This window comes from Olea europaea, chromosome 9, assembly GCF_002742605.1.
Source record: "Olea europaea var. sylvestris chromosome 9, O_europaea_v1, whole genome shotgun sequence".
NCBI lineage: Eukaryota > Viridiplantae > Streptophyta > Magnoliopsida > Lamiales > Oleaceae > Olea > Olea europaea.
The window spans coordinates 8,706,677-8,714,606 of record NC_036245.1 but is presented as its reverse complement, the minus strand read 5'-3'; positions in this window follow the sequence as shown (position 1 = coordinate 8,714,606).

The window sequence follows — 7,930 nt, the reverse complement described above, 5'->3', positions numbered from 1 at the left end:
ATCTGATTCGGTTCGGTTCCAATGTGAATCAAACCGGACCCTAAATAATTGGGTATTTAGTAAGTAGAAGCTCGGGTCCAAATTTAATTATGAGACCGTTCGGGTTTGGTACCATTTGGTTCGATTCGATTCTATTTCATTTGATTCCCAAGTTCTATATTATAATTAAATTTTTTAATATTTACAAAGCTACATTAATTCAAAAAAATATGTTCAATCTTAACTCTTACAAAATAACATAGTATAATCTTATGTGTTTTTTGCATCTCTCTTTGTTGAGTTTTTCATTGATTTGATTGTTAAAATCACAGAAAGCGGAAGATAGCGAGCTCACAATAATTAAGAGGCATTGTCGAATTACAATTCGATTTCTCCAGAACGATAGAAATGGCACTATGGTGAAATACCAGATTTGGATAAAATTTAGATCAATTTGATTAAGTTGGCTTTGAACTAAAAATTAGAAATAGGAAAACCATATTTTTGGATTTGAGCTAAATTAACTAATTAGCAATTTATTTAGAAAAAATAAAATAATTAGCTTATTTAAAATAAATTAATTAAAAAAAATTCTGAAAATTCGATTCTTATTCAATTCTTCAGTTCTTAATCTAGTATCGAGAAGCAAACAAAATCTATCGGTTCTCGATTCAGATACCCATTCGGGTATTTAACTTAAGAAGAACCGTTCAGTTCGGTTCGGGAGTTTTGTCCAGCCTATACCTCATGGACATTTCACTTTGGACTAAGGATGAACTTGCTGAGTACAACTAGAATAGTAAAGGGCTTCATACCGTGTTTTTCTCTTTCATCGTTTCTCGTCACTATTATGTCCTCCACACAGACTATAAGTGCACTTACTCCTTCTGTAGACAAATGCTTGATGAATATAGTGTGGTCACCTTGACTTTGTTTATATCCTGAGTCCTTCATAATTCTTGCAAATCTTCCAAACCATGCTTTAGGAGATTGTTTTAACCCATATAGAGCCTTCATAAGCTTGCATACCTTGCTAACTGTGTCCCCCTCAAATCCCGATGGAATATTCATGAAGATTTCTTCATCGAGATCACCATGAAAAATGCATTCTTAACATAATATTGAAGGAGTTCCTAGTTATAATGAGCAGCTAATGATAATAAAATTCTTACGGTATTCATTTTTTCAACTGGTGTAAAATTCTCCAGATAATCAATCCCATACATCTAAGTGTACCCTTTGGCCACCAATCGCGACTTAAATCTTTCCAGAGAACCATCAGCTTTGTCTTCAAAGTGAAAATCCATTTATAATCAGCAATATTTTTTCCTTTCAATTTATCAACAATCTCCCATGTTCTATTCCTCTCTAATGCGTTCATTTCCTCTCTTATAGTGTCCATCTATTCCATTTTTTACAACGCCTCAAAAACAGCGTTAGGAATAGCAATGGTGTTTAAACTCACAATGAACCTTTTGTGGGCTGGTGACAGATTTTTAAGTGAAACATAGTGAGATAGTGGGTAGAATTAATGGTCGTTTAGTCCATTTTCTGATACCTTTTCTAACAGCAACAAGGAGATCCGGGTCATCTATAGAATCAATGGATGTTTCAACATTTTGTTTATGTAAATCTCATTGTTAAAGTCTGAGTTGGACTCTTGGACGTGTCATTTCTGGGAGGGCCTTTCTCCTTCAATATGCCTGAGTAATACTTGGAAGATCATGATTGACACTAACTGGGATAGGAGAAGACTTCAGTTTAGTGACATGATTGGTTGACTCGGATGTGTTTTTTCGATTTCGACACAGACTGGAGCATTTGAGACCTGAGGTAAGTTAAGACGTTTAATTGGTTTGAAGGACTCACAAGTGCTCGCCTCCATCATTGATATCTCCCCCTAAAGGGAGGACTTAGAAAAAAATGGTGTTTTTTTCAGTAAAGGTAACATCTGCCGAAATGTAAAACTTTCTAGATAAGAGATTGTAATATTTGTACCCCTTTTGAGTGGATGAGTAACCAAGGAAGACACATTTGATGGCTCATTTTGAGTGGATGAGTAACCAAGGAAGACACATTTGATGGCTCGAGGGTCTAGTTTGCCTCTATGTTGGTTGTGGACATGAACAAAGGCAATATACCTAAATACTCTAGGTGTGAGTCCTTAAGAGGTTCGAAAATGGGGATAAAATTTATTAAGTACCTCCATGGGGCTTTTGTTATCTAACATCGTCGAAGGAAGCCTATTTATGAAGTACGTGGCAGTAAGAATAGCCTTCCCCAATATGATTTAGGAACATTTCCTTGAAAGAGTAAAGGTCGGGTAGTATTGAGTAAATGTCTATTTCTCCTTTAGCTACCCATTTTGTTGGGGTGTGTTGACACACGAAAAATCATGGATAATACCCGTGTTTGAAAGTAATGTGATAGAGTTTGTTGAAGTAGTCTCAAGCATTCTCTGTCCTAAACCTTTTTATTTTTACTCCGAATTGATTTTGAATCATTGAGTGAAATGTCGGTATAATAGTGCTGACATTAGATTTTTGTTTAAGAAGGAAGAGCCATGTAACCCGATTACAATCATCAATTAAGGTTATGAACCAACGAGCCCCAAAGACATTAGTTACAGTAGAGGAACCCCATAAATCAGTATGAATCAAATGAAAAGGATAAAAACTTCTTTTATTACTGATAGGAAAAGATAAACGAGTGTGCTTTGCCAATTCACAAATATCACAATGAAACTCAGAAATATCTAATCCTTGGAACAATTGAAGAAACATGATTTTTAAAACTTTAAATGATGGATGACCTAGACGTAAGTGATACAACCAAATGGTATCTTTATTTTTGAAACTTAGAAAAGATGAAGGCAAAGACAAATAACTCATTTCTTTCTAAAGTGTTTCAAGGTGATAGAGGCCACTCCTTTCCTTAGCAAGTCCAATCCTCCTCCTCACTCCCTGATCCTGAAAAACACAATAAGAAAGAGAAAGCACAGCGTAACACCTAAGATCTTGAATAAGCTTTTGAATGCATACAAGGCTGGCTGATAGTTTTGGTGCATGATGGACATATTTGAGAATAAGGTTAGGTGTGATATGTATATCTCCAAACCCAGTAACAATAGCTAGAGAGCCATTGGCAACTACAATTTTTCTATTACTTGGATATGGGGTATAGGTATGAAAGAATTGAGTAGTGGGGATCATATGGTCCGTGGCACCTGAGTCAATGATCCAAGAATTGTCATAACACTTGTTTAAGGCATTGTTACAGAAAGAGAATGAAAGTTTACTTGAAAGGGCCAAAGAGCAGGCTCCATAAGGCTTTTCAATAGACTCAAATAAGCTTCTTAGCAGTTCAATTTCTTCATTGTTAAATCCTTCTGCTTTGAGATTTTCCCCCGTTTTAGGCTACTCCACCATGTGTGCTTGAGGTCTCTACTGCCTCACATGGTTTCCCCATTCTTGGCTTGGAGGTTTACCAAATAACTTCCGACATTTATCCCTTTCATGTCTCGGTTTATTGCAATATATGCACCAAAGGTTGTCCTTGTTTTCCTTCCACTGTTTTCCTTTACCCAAGTATTTGAGCAAATCATTCTTTCTTTTCTCCTGATGGTTTGCTACCAAGGCTGACCCATTCGTGGTATGTAGTTCAAGCATAACACTTCTCCAGCTTTCTTCTGCTCAAATTAATGAGATAGTTTCTTCTAGAGTTGATGTGTCAAACTTTCCAAGGATTTGAACTCCAGCCTGAACAAATTCAGGATTCAGCCCTACCAAAAAATCATAAACTCGATCTTTTTCAATGAAGTTCTTCAAGAAGACAACATCCTCAAGACATTTCATTTCAAAAACACGGTAATGATGAGTTCTTGCCACAGATTTTGCAACATGTTTGCATACTCTGTGACAAATTTGTCTCCTTGTTTTGTGGCTGCGGTCTTGACCTTGATCTCTTACAACTGGGCAGTATCAGGATAAAGTCCCATATCTCTTTTGCAATAGAAACATGCATGCGCCGCTACTCATGGGATCCATAGATTCCCACAACCAGGACATTATCATGGAATCCTCTTCATCCCATGCTGTATATTTTGGTTTATCCTTTGCAGGTCCTTTTCCAAGAAGATGATTAAGTCTTCCTTTGCCTTTGAGATACATTCGGACAAATTGAGACAATTTGAGGTAGTTTTTCCGATTGAATCTATAGGAGGCCTGAATGTTCTATAACTCTCCAATTTTCTGAACAAAATTGGATTCTTCTGATGGGTTAGGGTTGCTGGTGATTTCGAGGGTTGACATGGTGATTAAGGCTTACTGATCAAGTTTTAAGGAAGGCGATCTAGGTAAAATGCTAGCTAAAATATGCTAAAAAGGAACTTAAATCCGCAGCAATGAAGGCTGCTTGAAAAAAATCCCAAAGGAGTCGATGGTTCTGATACCATGAAACAAAATGTGGGAAGGAAAATTGTCACCTTTCATTAATAATACACGGCAATATGTAGTTATTTACTAGAGGAGAAATAGGAAACTAAGTTAGCCTAAAATCTGGGAAGAATATTCACCAAATCACTATGATTAAGGGATAGACAGATAATTGAATCCCTTCAATTAAGGGATTTCAAAAAATAAATTATTTTCCTAATCTATTTATAGCCTATATTCACTCGACAATTTAGATGATGGGATGATAGTTTGAAAAAGGGTTCTAAACAATCTGAAATTTGCAAGCTATGTATCCCAAATTGAGCCTAACAAAGAAGAAGAAGCCCTTAGTAATGAATGTTGGGTAAATGCAATGCATAATGAACTGAATCAATTTGCAAGAAACAATATGTGGTGTTTGGTACCTAGGCCTGAAAATTGTAATGCTATAGGTATTAAGTGGATATTTAAGAATAAGACCGATAATCAAGGTACCGTAACTATGAATAAGGCGAGGTTAGTTGCACATGGATATACTCAAGTTGAAGTTGTGTAGTTTGATGAGACATTCGCTCCTATTGCATGTCTTGAGTCAATCAAAATTCTTCTTGTTGTTTGTACCTTAGGATTCAAGTTATATCAAATGAATGTTAAGAGTGTCTTCTTGAATAGAATACTTCAAGAAGAAGCTTATGTTGAATAAACTAAAGGATTCATCGATCCTAAGTTTCCTCATTATGTCTACAAATTAAATAAAGTTTTATATGGTCTTAAACAAACTCCTAGAGTTTGGTATGATAGGCTCACTACATACCTCGTGGAATATGGTTTTTCCAGAGGAGGTGCAGACAGAACTTTATTCATAAGACATATTGAAGAAATCATCGCTATAGCACAAATCTAAGCCAATGATATCATCTTTGGTTCTTCTATTGACTCTCTTACTCATGAATTCACTAAATGCATAAAACAAAAAATTGAGATTAGCATGGTTGGAGAATTAAGTTACTTTCTTGGTTTCCAAATAAAGCAATCTGATAATGGATTGTTTATGTCTCAATCAAAGTATGCTAAAGACCTTGTCAAAAGATTTGGGATAGATAGCAAGAAACACAATAGAATACCCATGAGCACAAGTGTCAAGTTAGATCATGATCCTACAGGAAAGAGTGTTCATCAGATACTATACAGGAGTATGATTGATTGTTTACTCTTTTCTCACTATCAATGGACCGGACATAGCATTTAACGTTGGGGTATGCGCTAGATTACATTCATGAGATCAGAAAGTACTAGAGTTAATCGAGTTTGACAGTAGTATTGTAAGTTGATTCGTTTATAGTGGATTTACACTGGCTTGGGCCCGAAATTTTTGATCCTGCAAGGGATTTTCTCCGTCGACAATTCTATTGTGTTATTTATTTTTCTGTATTTATTAAGCTGGTGTATTTCAACATAGGATAGGATGCATGTGAATTCATCTGGATAAATTAATAATTGTGACTTGTTGCATTTATTTATTGGTAAGTTTAAATTCCACATAAACACCTATACACCCCTCCTCTAGGTGTTAGTTGGTTCGAACTTCATTATTTTTAAAAGACACGAGATATAAGGAAATCTAAAAAGCCTCTTAAACAAATGAGAGTAGAAATTTGATCAATTATAAAAAAATCCACTGGACTGAGTTATAGATTTCTGCAAGCCTAGTTTGCTTACTCAAAAATTGACCACAACACGAACTATATTCTTTTTGTCACAAAATCATATTGATTCCAATATTTAAATTAATTGTTCTCATACACAGATTGTAAATATCTTTTGCTTCAAAGTGCTATCGTTGGCAAATAAACAATTCCTCGTATTTTTCACATGAACATTAATTCTACCCTTTCCCAGAAAGGATATATGAAAGTTCAGACAAAGCACGGACTCACAAACAAACACAAAGATTAATATCAAGTTTCTCCTTGTTAGAGCAATCTCTTAGAACTCATTTCTGAAAATTACTTGAAATGTTGAACACATACACATATTTATAAATACTATATTCGTATACATGTGGTGCGTATACAAAATATCATAATACTTACATATTCCCCTCCCAACATCTTGTAGATATCCATTAATGAAGGGGTGTATTCAATTGAGACTTTTAATTACTTTTTGGGATTTAAAAAGTTTAGGGGTATTTAGTTAAAACTTTTTGAGACTCTAAAAGTCACGATATATTCAATTGAAACTTTTATAGACTTTTAAAAAGTCTTTAAAAGTTACGATGTATTTAATTAAAACTTTTATGAAGTTTCTATAAGTCTTGGAATATTCATATTTAATGACTTCTACAGACTTTCATAAAAGCCTCTAGAGTATCAACTTTTAAACAAAAAATACCCATATAAAATTTTTAAATTTGTCTCTCATTAATCAAGAGATTTTGGGAAACTTTCACAAAAAAAATAATAATAATAAATAAAAATAAAATTCGGTCTTTCTTTCCTTTAACCTTCTTTGGACATGTATGATCAAATTTTTTTTATTGATTATATTACATTTATATTTCTTTCTCTCTTTTATTATTTATCTCTATTTTCTATGAAAAAATTGGATTCTTGTAGTTTTTTTTTCTTTTGTCATACATTTTTTTAGTGAAAATATCTATTTTGTATTAAATTATAAAATTTTATATGAAAAATTTATAATTAAATTTACATTTATTGATTTTTATTTATTTTTAAAAGTATACTATACTAGTAATATTGAATCATTTATATTATTTGGGAAGAAGAAGGGGAAGGAAAAGAGGAATTTTGGGAACTAACATCTCATATGTAAGAATTTCATACTAGATTCACACGAATTCTATTTCAAATAAAAGTCTTCAAAAGTTTTTTGAATTCCACAAAAGTCTATAAAAATTTTAAGCAAAAATTACCTACAAACCAACATTTAAAGATATATTTTCAAAAAACAAGGGATTAAGTTTCAGTTTCCATAATCAGGTGTTAATTAAATTTAATAATTAAAACTAATAAAAATATAATTACAAAATTAAATATACACATTTATCCAATCTAACCCATACCCAACCATTCACACCAAAACCCTAATATATTCCATCCATTCCCATTTTCTCTCCTCTCTCTATCCTCCCTCTACTCTCTCTAGCCAACACCGGGAAGCACAGTCGCCACTACACCGTCGACACCACCTCGCCAACAACACACTCAACAACCTTACCATCTCTACCACACAACTTCTCTCTCTAACCCACCTCTCCTTTATCCAGCCAGGGCCAGAAAGCACAGTCGCCACCACACCATTGGCACCACTTCACCAATACCAAACTCAACAACTCACCATCTATACCACACAACAACTACCAAAAAAATTACCATAGAAGTCACCGTCGATGGCTATTTCAGATTACGCAAGCACCGTCGCAACGATGTGCAATGCGATGAAGCTCGTGGTTCCCCCACTAACTCAGGAAGATTAGTGAAAGAATTGAAAAGGCT